At 44.9% G+C, this 14,322-nt stretch overlaps 1 protein-coding gene across 2 annotated transcripts in view; it reads right to left on the bottom strand.

Moving 5' to 3' along the window:
• PXYLP1 (2-phosphoxylose phosphatase 1) overlaps nucleotides 1–7,490 on the bottom strand; it is a 98,478-nt gene extending 90,988 nt beyond the window's left edge. For both annotated transcript variants that reach the window (XM_074962974.1, XM_074962977.1), the window contains exon 1: nucleotides 7,307–7,490. The gene's annotated coding sequence lies outside the window, so the exon portion shown is untranslated. The remainder of the gene's footprint in view (nucleotides 1–7,306) is intronic.
• Nucleotides 7,491–14,322: the final 6,832 nt, after the last annotated feature.

Raw genomic sequence — 14,322 nt, forward strand, 5'->3', positions numbered from 1 at the left:
TCCAACGATAATTTAAGAAACTGGGGTGTTTGAGGTGTTAAGATTTTTCTTTTAAACAGACACTTCAGAGTCTTTGCGTACCATTTTGAAAATAGTCTAGCGGCATCCACACTTGGTAACAAAATGTACTCAAAACCATTCATTAGAGCACCATGCCATTTTTCTCATACCCTAGTTTCCAAACCCATCCTGTATCACCTACAAAAGGCTCCATCCATTTTGTCCTCCCACAAATCTGCGTACACCCCTTTATCAGATTCCCCACCTCTCCAAACACTAGCAGTTGCAGATGTTTGGTGTAGTAGTTGGTTATGGTGGGAGAGGCTAGTTTTGCTGTTAACAGAAGGATGATAAAGGGAGTGTCGCAAGGTATTGTCCTAGGCCAGGGGTTCTCAACCTTTTTCTGAGGCCCCCCAACATGCTCTAAAAACTCCAAAGCCCACCAGTGCCACAACAACTGGTTTTCTGCATATAAAAGCCAGGGCCGGCATCAGGGTAGCAAGCAGGGCAATTGTCTGGAGCCCCACGCCACAGGGCCCCACCAAAGCTAAGTTCCTCAGGCTTTGGCTTCAGCCCCAGGTGGCAGGACTCATGGCCCTGGGCTTCAGCCCCATGTGGTGGGGCTTCAGCCTTCTGCCCTGGGCCCCAGCGAGTCTAATGCTGGCCCCGCTTGGAGGACCCCCTGAAACCTGCTTGGGCCCCCAAAGGGGCCCTGGACCCCCTGGTTGAGAATCACAGGACAGAAGTAAGTTTCAAGTGCTTGGTCTATGATGACAGGTTTCAGAGTAACAGCCGTGTTAGTCTGTATTTGCAAAAAGAAAAGGAGTACTTGTGGCACCTTAGAGACTAAGGTGCCACAAGTACTCCTGGTCTATGATGTACAGTGTTTGTGGTAAGGTATGTGGGGGAAGAGTAGAGGATATATAATGTTAGGTTGGTTAACTTTTCATTTCTTTGCTTTTGTGATTTAGTGTCTGGTAGGTTGTGAGTGTATCAACCCTAATTGCTTCTTAACAAAGCTGTTTGTGTATTCATCGTCTAGATTTTTGTAACACTACAGTCAGGGTGGGAACTTGTGTTGGAGGCAGAAGCGCAGCAGCTAATGGAGAAGATTTTCTCCATTTCTCCATCCATAGCTGTGCAGAAAACCTTGTGTGTCAACAACTTCAAAGGAAACCCCTCTCTACCATGTGATAAAGTGACAGGAAAGGTAGTTCCTGACAGGGAAGATTTTGTGCGCCCAGCCTCCATCACTCAGATCGGCTTTCTCTTTTGTGTAAGATTTCAATAATAATGTAAACAGCTGCTAAAAAACAAGCCTAAATCCAATAAAAAAAGGCCTACCCACTGCACCATATCTACTCAGAGCATCCACCTCCTGCCAAGTTTTGTGCAGATGGACAATCTTGTTTTAAAAAGAAAAAGTCAACAACAAAAAGTCAGATTGACACAGAAAAATTTCAGACAGCCCCATTTCAAAGACCTCCTATTAAAAATTTATGAAGAAAAACCAGACAAGAGCTGCAGAGAAAATTCAAAGGGCTTAAAATGTTACACCAATTGGTCACCTACTTTTACGAAAAGAAAAAAAACCAAAAAGCAGGAATTTATGGCCCATTTTAAGACCATTCTAGAATGTAACCCTAATTATGGAGGTATTGCCATAGGCACCTTTGTAGCAAATCAGACTCCCTCTATTTGGGGAGGAGATGGTCTAGCAGAAACTCTCTAGGAGACAAGGAGCTGTGCCTACTTTTATATTGCCTGATATAAAAATTAAAGTAGTGTTTTACTAATGCTGAGTTTACACAAAATATTTAAATGACTACAATTAAAAACCACTATGATAAGGTTAATATGATTTATCCTTCTGTGCTACTTTTAGTCACCTTTTTGAAAAGAGATTAAAATTAAGAAGCTTTTCCTTTTCATTCCACTCACACTCACCCACTACAAATTCTGTCTGATTTAATCCTCCTTCCACAGATGTCAAAACAGGACATCAGCATTAAAACTACTCATTGCCAAAATCGGTTAGTCTAGCATCCCATTATTCTTGTAATGCTGGCACAATAACTTTATTATAATGTGTGACAGTTCATGCAGCTACTCAATGCTGGATCCACTTGCTCCAGAGATTTTTTTCTCCACCTATAAAGAATTATAGCATAAATATTCTCAAAAGATGAAGTTTTGGATGAAAATGGGTGCTTGTCCCTTAATCGGCAGTAACAAGGTCATCCCCTTGGTCATTCTGTTTTCATAGCACTTACATAAAGTGATCAGCCAAGAGTTCAGTCTTCAGACAGCCATGGTTATGAACATCTCTTTTAACCCTTTCTTTTCTCCCACTTTTGAAGGAACTCACATTTTACTGAAATTAAGAGGCAAAAATTCTGTAACACTAGTGCCCTACCAAATTCACGGCCACAAAAAACATGTCACGGACCGTGAAATCTGATCTTGTGTGCTTTTACCCTATACTACACAGATTTCCCAGAGGAGACCAGCATTTCTCAAATTGGGGGTCCTGACCCAAAAGAGAGTTGCAGGGAGGTTGCAAGGTTATTTTAGGAGGATCGTGGTATTGTCACCCTTACTTCTGTGCTGCCTTCAAAGTTGGACGGCCAGAGAGCAGTGGCTGTTGGCCAGGTGCCCAGCTCTGAAAGCAGTGCCCCACCAGTAGCAGCACAGAAGTAAGGGTGGTAATACTATACCATGCCACCTTACTTCTGTGCGGCTGCCTTCAGAGCTGAGTGGCCGGAGAGCAGCAGCTGCTGACTAAAGGCCCCATTCTGCAGGCAGCAGCACATAAGTAAGGGTGGCAATACTATACCATGCCATCCTTACTTCTGCACTGCTGCTGGCGGGGGCTCTGCCTTCAAAGCTGGGCTCCCGGCCAGAAGTCGCCCCTCTCCAACTGCCCAGCGCTGAAGGCAGAATCGTCACCAGCAGCAGTGCAGAAATAAGGGTAGCAGTATCAGCACCCACTCCCTACAATAACCTTGTGACACCCCCACAACCGACAACTCCTTTTTGGGTCAGGACTGCTACAACTACAACACCACGAAATTTCATATTTAACTAGCCGAAATCATGAAATTTACTTTTTAAAAAATGCTCTGACTGTGAAATTGACCGAAATGGACCGTGAATTTGGTAGGGCCCGATGTAAAACTGCTACGTTCTATAAGGGACCCAGTATATGCACAACACAAGAAATTTCAAGGGAGATTCAATAAAAATCAAAAAGTCTTTTCTAAACAAAAAAAAAATTAGGATGAAGTTTCTGTACACTGAAAAAAAGTGGACTTTCCTTAAATACATTAAAGGCAGTGAACTTCACAAAGATTGAATTTTTTTAAAAAATTGACACCTGACATACTACACTACTTAAAAACATATCATAGCTAATGGTATGTTGTGACGGTATCTGATTAAATTATGACCGTATAGATCATTGTTGCAGCCACTGTTATATATTTGCAGCAAATATTGTACATACGTTGTAGAGTGAGGCGTCTATGAAAAGGTTATAACTTGCTGGTTCTGATTTTGCTACTTGTATACATGTATCATTTTGTATGTGAAGTTATAAGTATTGACTCTATACTTGGATTTCAATTGTTTGTAACACCCACAGGGTAACACCCAGCACATCTTGGAGGGACTGTTCAAATTAAGTGGCTCATCAAGAAATACTTGGTTGATAATGGATTATGGGAGACACCCATCTACATCGAGTGGACTGTCATGCAAATGTGCTGTCTGGAATGTAGGTAATGGCTTCCTGCAATGACTAAGGGAAATGGGGCATGAACATGTGACTTGCCCACGTGATTCCGAACTCCATCTTGTTGCTGTAATTTTCCACAGTAAGAACAATGGGATGCTCTCCATGTGGCAAAAGCTATAAAAGGTCCTGGGAACATCTCCATTGTGTTCTCAATCCTGCTTCTTACCTCTGGAGGAACTTTGCTACAGACTGAAGCTCTGAACAATGGACTGAATGCCCCATCCTAGCCGTAAATGTACTCCAGAGGCTTGACTTAAGCCAGCAGTTTATTCCATCACTGCTACAAGTCTGAGCCAAGAACTTTGCCATTACTGTATGTAATTGATTCCTTTAACCAATTTTAACTCTCACCTTTCTTTCTTTTTATAAATAAACCTTTAGATTTTACTTAATAAGAACTGGCTGTAGCGTGAATTTGGGTAAGATCTGAAACATTCGTTAAACTGGGAGGTAATGTGTCCGATCCTTTGGGATTGGTAGAACCTTTTTTTTTATATGATGAAATAAGATTTACAGAAATTTTCATCATATTTGACATGGGTACCTGGATGGAGGCCTGAGGCTGGATCACTTTAAGGGAACTGTGTTGTTTGGACTTCTGAGTAACCAGTGAGGTAATAAAGAAGCAGTTTTATGCTGGTTTGGTAAATGCAGGTATTGGAATATCCACCAGCTTTATGGGGACTGTCTGCCCCATTCTTTGCAGTTCACCCTAATTGAGTGACCACAGTTGGCTCCCCATTAGGACCGCAGTCACATATGTATACACTGAAAATGGTGCAGCGCTTCAAAATACACACTACCTATGCCAACAGGAAGCCTTCTCCCATTGGTGCAGGTAATTCACCTCCCCATAACAAACCTCTGGCTATAACTAACAAATGGCTTGGATCCCAAAGGGCTCATTATACCCAGGGTGTACTGTACCTACATGCATAAAATTAAGATTTCCAGGATTGAGGCCTAAGTGTCCAGCTAGCCATTGGCTGGCTAATTTCTTAGAGGCATCATGGCACAAGTGGGTCTTGAGAAAGAATTTAAAGGAGAGTGGAGCACCTTATAGATCAGTTCAGGGAGGACTATTCCAGGCGCTAAGGATGGTATGGAAGAAAGCACAGACACTTGTGAGGGAAGCAGACAAATCAAGTGTCACGGGGGCAATTCCGTCTAGCCTTTGCCATTTTGAGGGATTATTCTATTTTTTACTATTAATATTACTTATTATTTATTTAGCCATTTTAAAAAAGTTACTTGCCTGGGATGCTGCCACCAATAGACCATTCAGACTGGCAAGTGACAAGCTGGGGTAAAATTTTCAGTCACCTACGTGACTTGGGCTCCTAATTCCGATTTAGATGCTTAGAAGCTTAACTTCTAATCAACAAATTTTAGGGTACAATTTTCAAAAACACCTAAAGAATTGTTTATAAAGAAATTTTACTAGTTATACCTCCCTGCACATTTATTCTGCAAAAAGAATGGGAGTACTTGTGGCACCTTAGAGACTAACATTTATTTGAGCATAAGCTTTCGTGGGCTACAGCCCACTTCATCGGATGCATGCAGTGAAAAATACAGTAGGACGATTTTATATACACAGAGAACATGAAACAATGGGTGTTACCATACATACTATAACGTGATTGATCAGTTAAGGTGAGCTATTACCAGCAGGAGAGGAAAAAAAACTTTTGTAGTGATAATCAAGTTGGGTCATTTACAGCAGTTGACAAGAACGTGTGAGGAACGGGGGGGGGGGGGGGAATAAACATGGGGAAATAGTTTATAACTGATCACTCTCATTATAGTGCATACGGTAACACTCATTGTTTCATGTTCTCTGTGTATATAACATCGTCCTACTGTATTTTCTACTGCATGAAACCAATGAAGTGGGCTGTAGCCCACGAAAGCTTATGCTCAAATAAATTTGCTAGTCTCTAAGGTGCCACAAGTACTTCTATTCTTTTTGCGGATACAGACTAACACAGCTGCTACTCTGAAACATTTATTCTGGTAAGAGTAACTTTTTTCGGTTTACTTTTTACCGCACCACAAGCAACAGACTGAACTGAAAAAAAGCCATTCTCATCCCAAAGTTAGTGTCCACAAAGGGAGGTCATACCAGGATAACCATATAGGTGTAAAGTCACGCTTTAGATTATACTGACAAACTTTCCCATGCAGACAAAGCCAATGGGTAAAATGACTTTGGGTATGTCTACACAGTCCACAGAAGCAAACCTCCCAGCCTGGGCTGAGAGACTCCAGCTAGTAGGGCTTGTAGCTTAATGGCATTCTAAAAATAGCTGCACAGACAGCTCTGAAGTTGCTGCTCTGGTCCCAGCTCCACACCCAGCCACAACTTCAAAGCGCTGTCTATACTGGCTACCACAAACCCAAGACTGTCCACTAGGACAGGGACGACTGCTGCCGGTGGCTGTACAGACATAGCCTTAGGAATTTAGGGGGCTAAATCTCATTGGCTAATCCACAATTTAAAAAAAAATGCGCTCTCACCTTTTGTTAGCTAACACATGGTAACAAAGGGAAATCCTAGCAAGGAGATGGCAGTTTGTAGTTTTTAGATGTGTTGGCAGGTTGAGATAAACTCTGCATCAGCTGGCATGAGTGAAAGCTACAAACTGCCTTGTCTTCCTTATGTCAAGGTAAGAACACACATTTTCCCGAGTGAAGACAAGGCCACTAAACCTCAATGGGCTGTCACTGCTTAATCTTCAATGCCAAAAGGGAGGAGTTTGTTGGGGGGGGTCGTTTGCGGGACGGGGTTACAGCAGGATAACTTTGGGGCTGTAAACACCTTGTTTGGTAGCTCTGTAATTTCTGAAAATCTCACCCCATCTCTTTGCGCTGGGGATGTCGCTGGAGAGCCGCTGCACTGTTATTATTAATTAATGGATAGCAGCACCTACGGGACCCTTTGCGAACCAGACCCCGCCGCGCTAGCAGCTCCCAGTCCAGGCTGCTGGAGACTCATTCGAGCCGGAGCGCGGCTACCGACTGCCCCTAACGGGACTGGGCTACGCGGGCGCCCCACGCTGGCGCCGGGCGAGCTGCCCAGCACTGGGGGAAGTGACACTACCCCTAGAGGGAGCGCCGGGCGCAGCCCGAGCCCACCCCGGAGGAGGAGGAGAAGGAGGAGGAAGAGCAGGGGCCGCCCCGCCCCACACTCCAGCCCGGCTGCTCTGGCCGGGACCCCGGGAGCGGAGGAGCCCAGCGGGTCACACACCGCGGTGGCTCCCGCCAGGCAAAGCAGAGGGCAAGGGGAGCTCGGCGGCGGCGGCCGGAGCGGGTGCAGGGAAGGGTCTGCGCGGAGCTGGGTGCCCGCAGCGGGGAGCCGGGGGTGCCCAGCAGCGGTGGTGCCCGGGAGGGGGGCGCGGAGCCGCGGGTGCCCGCTGGAGAAGAGGCTGCCCGGAGCAGGACGCGCGGTGGCGGCGCTGCCCGGGGAGCCCGGCGCGGGGGAAGGGGGCTCCCGGGGGCGGCTCCTACCTCCTCCGCAGCTGCCGTCTGCTCCGCTCAGCGCCTCCGCCCGGGGCTGGAGCCGGAACCCGCCGCCTCCTGCTGCTGCCGCCAAGCGACAGCCCCAACTCGGACTCCGCAGAGCGGATCAAGTTCTGCCGAGCGCCGCCTCCTGCCCCGTTCGCACACGCGGGGCTCCCTGGGGCCCAGCACGACAGCCGCCAGCGCCACCTGCCGCCGCAACCGGGAGGCTGCAGCTTGGGCTCCCTCCTCCCCCGAACGGGGAGCGGCGCGGTGACCCCTCCGGCTTAGCCGCGCTGCCCAGAACCGGGGTTCCGCGCTGAGCCACCCCGCTCTCCTCCGTGTGACCCCAGACGCCCAATAGGTGCGGGGCAGAAGGGAGCCCGGGTTTAGGGCTGGGCTCTCCTCCCAGCGCGGGCACTGCCTCCCCGAGTGAGTGACCCCAGGCAAATCAACCCCTGCCCGTGCCTCAGTTTCCCGTCTGCACAGGGGAGGTGATATGGTTTGTATTCTAGTGTCAACCAGAAGCCCCGCTCAGGATTGTGCCCTGGGCATTGGGACAGGCCACAGGATGAGCTCACTCGTGCTTGAGACTTCACCAGTGTCATGATGCATAACATAGAGAATCTGAAACTTCTCTGTTTTTCCTTGAATTGGTGAAGATCAAAAGCTAGAGCTAGGTTTAATAGTACCTTGAATACATACCTACCGATCAATGTATTGTTCTTACTACCTCCTATTGCTCCCAAGATTTAGGTGTATGGTGATTAATTCCCTGTATAAGAAAGCAAACTATAGTTGACCACCATGTGCAAAAATACTGATAAACTCCATCATTACAGGTTTCAGAGTGGTAGCCGTGTTAGTCTGTATCAGCAAAAACAAAAAGGAGTCCTTATGGCACCTTACAGACTAACAAATTTATTTGGGCATAAGCGTTCATGGGCTAAAACCCACTTCATCAGAAACATAGAGTGAAAAATACAGGAAGCAGTATATATATACACAGCACATGAAAAGATGTGAGTTACCTTTCCAAGTGGGGTGGGGTCAGTGCTAAGGAGGCCAATTCAGTTAAGGTGGAAGTGGCCTATTCTGTTGAAATGGCCGACATCCACCTTGATTGCATTGGCCTCGTTAGCACTACAAAAGTAATTTTCTCTCTCTTGATATTCACCCCTTCTTGTCAACTGTTGAGAATAGGCCACTTCCACCTTAATCGAATTGGCCTCCTTAGCACTGACCCCCCCCCATATATATACACTGTTTACTGTATTTTTCACTCCATTCATCTGATGATGTGGGTTTTAGCCCACAAAAGCTTACGCCCAAATAAATTTGTTAGTCTTTACGGTGCCAAAAGGACTCCTCCTTGTTTTTGTCATCACAGTTGCCTTCCTGAGATCTACTGTTGAGATCTGGCATGTCTTTTCAGGATTGCCCCTTTAAGAAAGACAGATTTCAGTTACAGACAGAGGCACACTGTTGAAATTTCCAATAAAAGATAAAATTGAGTTGGACTCCTTATTTCATAACTCTATGAACTACTTGGAGACATTGATAATCTATAACCCTCAACTATAAAACAGTCTTTTTCCATAGTAGAAGATTGTTCTACACCATCATAGTCCCACATTTTCTCCTAAAGTCTGTTCTTTTGAGTAAACCTTTTTTTTTTTTAAATCTCTGGAACTATTAAACGAAATTGTACAGATTTTTGTAATCTTGGTGTAAAACCTACTCCCTTCTTTGACTCATATTTAGGTACATAAGCTACATTTAAAAAGTTGAATAGTTCTGCTTAGTGACACAAATTAAATTTAACAGTTACATGGTGTATAACAGGGATTGGACACCAGCTGTTGACTATCAAAAGAAAAAGCAAACACAATACATTCAGGTCTGTAGTATTAACCCTGGGGCCCAATCCTGCAAATATTACCAAGAACAGTTAAACTGTCATGACTCATCTCATTGATTAAGGCATGGTAGTAAGTGCTTTCGAGGAGAGTTACATCCCCATCTGGGCCTAGAATTAAATATAATTCACAAAGGATTTGGCAGTTAGGAACTCCCAATCTGTTCTCTAACTAATGAAAAGGATTTAATTTCCTTCACAGAATCCTTTTGCTCTGGAGAATAACACATTTCTCTGTGCACACAAAAGAATTGGTAATTTTCTTGGAGTTAAAGACATTGGGTTATTTACACTATACCATAGTATGTGGGAGGCAAACTCCACTCTCACCCTGAATCCAGGGCATGTGGACTACAGCTCAGGACTCTACTCCAGCATACAGCCTGGAATAGTGGCCACAGTCCCACTTTATCACGTCTAATAAATTTTCATTCAACTGGACCTACATACTTGCAGATCCTATGGCCCTTTTCCCAGTCTATATCCAAAGCCCCTATGGCCCTATAGGTCTTTGTAGGTGTAGCAGAAATATTCTTTTCATTACACAGAAACCACTCTGCTAGCAACACCACCAGGTATCCTTGAATCAGGGTGAATTTCAACATTGTAAAAGTTTTTGTGCAGTAACTTAAAACTTTAGCAGACTCTTACTGGTGTGCATGTGGAAACAAAACCTGTCAACAGGCCCATTAACTGAATCCAAATTCTTGCTAACGCAAGGCATTATGCATTGGGTCAAAATGGAGAGGATGCTATGAAATTTCCTACAATGTCATGTGGCCCATCTGCCTCTGCTAGTAGCAAGTATCAGTACACTAGATGGGGAGGGCTCTGTGTTACCACCGTGAATTCTTTCCCGGGAGTCTGGCTGGTGATTCTTGCTGACCTGCTCGGGGTCTAACTGCTTGCCATATTTGGGAAGTAATTTTCCCCTATGTCAGATTGGCAGAAACCCTGGAGGCTTTTCACTTTTATCTGCAGCATGGGGCATGGATCACTTGCTGATTTGAACTAGAGTAAATGGTGGAGCCTCTGTAACTTGAAGGCTTTAAATCAAGGTTTGAGGACTTCAGTACCTCAGCTAGAAGTTACGGGTCTATACAGGAGCGGGTGTGTGAGGTTCTGTGACTTGCAATGTGCAGGAGGTGAGACTTGATCACAATGGTCCCTTCAGGTTTTAAAGTCTATGAGTCTAAATACTCTGATATTTCCCTATCTGACTTCTGCCCAAGGTTCGACAGGCAGACCTGCAAATAAGAAATTATAAGTTACTGAGAGACCCAGCCCTGTCAGGTATTAATACAGCCTCCTCCCTCTGGAGGAAGGGTGGAACTAGTTTCATGGTTTAACTAGTTTTCAAGGTACTGCTTGATACGAAAATGAGACTCTCAGATCTGACTTCTGCCAACCCCAAAGCTGGCCAAATTAAGAGAATGTATTATTTTATTTTAAAAAGAAAATTAAGAGTAAAGTACATTATCACCAAATAGCCCTTGTTGTGTTTGTACCTGGCTGCCTCCTTTTTGATATTTTCATGAGACTCTATTTATGTTATTATCATTTCTTAGGGAGCTAAACAACAGATACAAGATGAGAGGAAAAATAGCAAGACAAATGTATTCATAGATGTGACATAAATACTATGATCTCATTACAAAAAAGAAACTTGGGATTATAAAGGATTAAATTATACACCCACAAACCAGAAGGAAAATGTACTTTGTACATACTGTGATACAGCATGACCAGAAGGTAGTAGAAGAGTGATATAAGAGAGATATGTAAGTCCCATGATGAGGAGAAGCCTTATTCCCTGTAAAGGGAAGAAAGGTTTCTATAGATTAATTAAAAGTACCTGAAGCCAATTAGAGCACCTGAAGCTAGTCATCTAATAAAAACCCCCTGCTTCAATCAGCTAGGGCACAGGAGCAGGAAGCAGGAGCAGAGTTTGGAGAAGTGGTGTGGCTGGTTACAAGACCAAGACCCTGACCCTAGGTAAAAAGACACTCTGGCTTGTGCGGGGGGAGAGAGAAAGATGGAAGCCCCACAAGCTGAAGAGCAGGAGAAGGAAGTAGCCCAGAGGAAGGAAGCACTAGTTCAAGTGGTTTACTGCTATCCCTAGGGCTCCTGGGCTGGAACCTGGAGTAGAGGGTGGGCCTGGGTCCCTCTCTCTCCACTACACTTCTCTGGGTTACTAGTGGGACTGTAGATACCCTAGTTCAGGGGCAGCAAACTGTGCCCTGAACACTACCCCTCCCCTCTCCTGCCCCAGAAGAGGAAGTGTGGGACCTATCATAATTGTACTGGCAATTTGCCACAATGCAAAGAACAAACTTCATAAATAAGTTTTATTTAACCAAGACTATCATTAGTCTTTTTATCTGTTCCAATTGCTATAAGAAGTCTCACCTGCCTCAGTGTCTGCAAAAAGAAAAGGAGTACTTATGGCACCTTAGAGACTAACCAATTTATTTGAGCATAAGCTGTAGCTCACAAAAGCTTATGCTTAAATAAATTGGTTAGTCTCTAAGGTGCCACAAGTACTCCTTTTCTTTTTGCGAATACAGACTAACATGGCTGTTACTCTGAAACCTGCCTCAGTGTGAGACTCCATATGATTCACTCAAGACAGCCTCTGGGTAACAATTCAAGCACTTGAGAAATTTTCCCTTTGTCTGTCAGAAAGAAAAGAATTCTTTAAGCATTCAGTCTTAAACTATTTAGAACAGCCTAGCTATTCACTGCTCTCATACCACCACCTCAGTGAGGCAAGGCAACTTGGTCCAGATTCTCAAAGATACCTAGGCACACAAACATCTGATTTAGGTGCCTAATCCCAGTTTGGGGGCCACTGTGGTGGACCCAAACTCCTTGTAGGCACCTACATTTTCAAAATAAAAGCTCCCTAGGTGCCTGTTTCTGCCCCTAGGCATTCACACTTCTGCCTCCCTCTAGGCATTTGGATGCCTGTCTCCCACGTAAGCTCCTGAGCAATTTATGAACCAAAGGAAGAAAGGTGATCGGTCGCCTAAGTTGCTTGCAGGGCCCAGTCTGGTAGATGTGTTCAGAGGCCACCTACTAGATTGGGTTAACTGAAACTCCAGCTGGAGGAGGAGGTGATGCCCACCATATAACTGTTAGCACAAAACTGAGCTGTGGGATATTCTGATATGGACTCCCTCAAGCTCTCCTGTTGAAACTGTTCCACTGTGAATAAATGAAAGAGCGATTGGAGCAGGTAACTGGGCCCTGGGTCTCCCAGCTCGTGCCCTAACCACTGGATTATAGATTTTGTGTGTGTCTCTCTCTCTGGCCTAAAGATTGTTTCAGTATTTATCCACAGTGGGACAGTAACTGGACTGCAGGAAGAGAATAAGAATGATGCTGTAGTCCAGCGGTTACTGAACCGAATGGGAGTTAAGTGCCTACGTACCTTTGAAGATCTGGGTCCTACTGTGTATCTGAATTTCAGTAGCAATTGATTTCTTAGCGTAAAGTCACTTGCCATATATGGTACAATATACAATTTCTGACCATTTGTTTACACTGGAAATTGTAAGAATCCTTGTAAATTTAAATGTTATCCATTAGAAGATTGTGTTACCTTACCTGTAGACTGCCTGACCTTCCTGGATAAGATAAGAATGTGTTCATGAACCTCTCATGTCCAAGTGTTAGGAATGCATCATGGGATCTAGGACTTCTGAATGCTGCAAAGAAAGTTAATGCTGCAGATAAACAAACTGGAACTTTACTGAGAAGTAACTAGAACTTTGAAGCCTGTTACTACCCTGACTCTCACCCACAAACAGGAAGTTTTCTTTCTTCTACTATACCACAATCTATTACATTTTCCCCCTGAAGATTTCTGTTCCATACAACATATTTCTGGAAAACAGACATTCCACCGTCTTAATGTTGATGCCAGTCTGGATATGCAGTAACTGGTTCATCATTATCTTTCATTTCAGGCCATCACTATCTTCATTCATCCTATTAGGATCTGCAGTGTCCTGTGGTTGTCTTTTCTCCCCTACAGAAGTGATAATGTGCGATGGTCTATGCCAGGTTTCTTTTAGGTAGCTCCTGTTTCTCTAATAGGTGCCATATTTTGTAGTATCAGTGTGATAAGATTTGGATTCTGCTCCTATTCTTGATGAAACACTGTAAGACCGCACAGGTTACTCTTGGGGGAGTTCTGCACCAAAGAATTAAAAATCCTGCACACAATATTTTAAAATTCTGCATATTTTGTCAAAATAACACAATATAATCATGCCAGTTTCAATTATTTTGATAATTTATTTCAAAATACCTGTCAGCAAGTATGCCTGTAACAATACAGACAACAAAAAAAGATTCAGGAAATCTTTTTTGACAAATCGATTTCTTACCAGACATATTAATACAGAACTTTGAGTAATTCATTTAAACTACAGCACAGAAATGGATTTCCCTCACCCCTCAGAAGCAATGTAAAGGCTTGGGGGAGTTAGGAGTAATGGATGAGCTGAGGGAGAAGGAAGTAATTGCTGGAAAGGAACCTGGGAGTGAACTTGGAGGGTTGTTGGGTGTGAGTGGGAGAATTATAAACACGTTTTTTGGGGGGGAGGGATTGTTAGGGAGTTGGGGAGCCTCCCCCAGGCAGACCCCTAGCCTCTCCCATTCAGTCAGGTACATCTGCCCATTCCCATTGTCCCTGCACCCTCCCTCTACCAATCCCCAGGTAACCCTGCACCCCCTCAACCATCCCACTGCCCCTATCCCCATGTGTCCCTGCACTCCCACTCAGCCACCCCAGGTCCCATGTGTTCCTGCACTCTCATTCAGCTGTCCCTCCTCTCCCATCCCCAAGTGTCTCCACACAGCCATTCCCTCCCCCCGTCCACGTGTCCCTGCACCCCCATGTGGCTCTGCACCCCCACTCCCATTCAGCCCCTGGCTCAATGCTATCACCCCACTAGCTCCTGTGCCCCTGCCCGTGTCTGTCCTCCCCCACTAGTCCTTCTGAACCCCAGTCTGTGTGGTCCCCCCCAGCAGCCTCGTGTGCCCTGCTCTTTCCATTTCCCCCGCCCCATATCCTGTGCCTCTTCACTGGCCCTGCAGG

The sequence above is a fragment of the Natator depressus genome, chromosome 9 (genome assembly GCF_965152275.1).
Source record: "Natator depressus isolate rNatDep1 chromosome 9, rNatDep2.hap1, whole genome shotgun sequence".
NCBI classification, from domain to species: Eukaryota; Metazoa; Chordata; order Testudines; family Cheloniidae; genus Natator; species Natator depressus.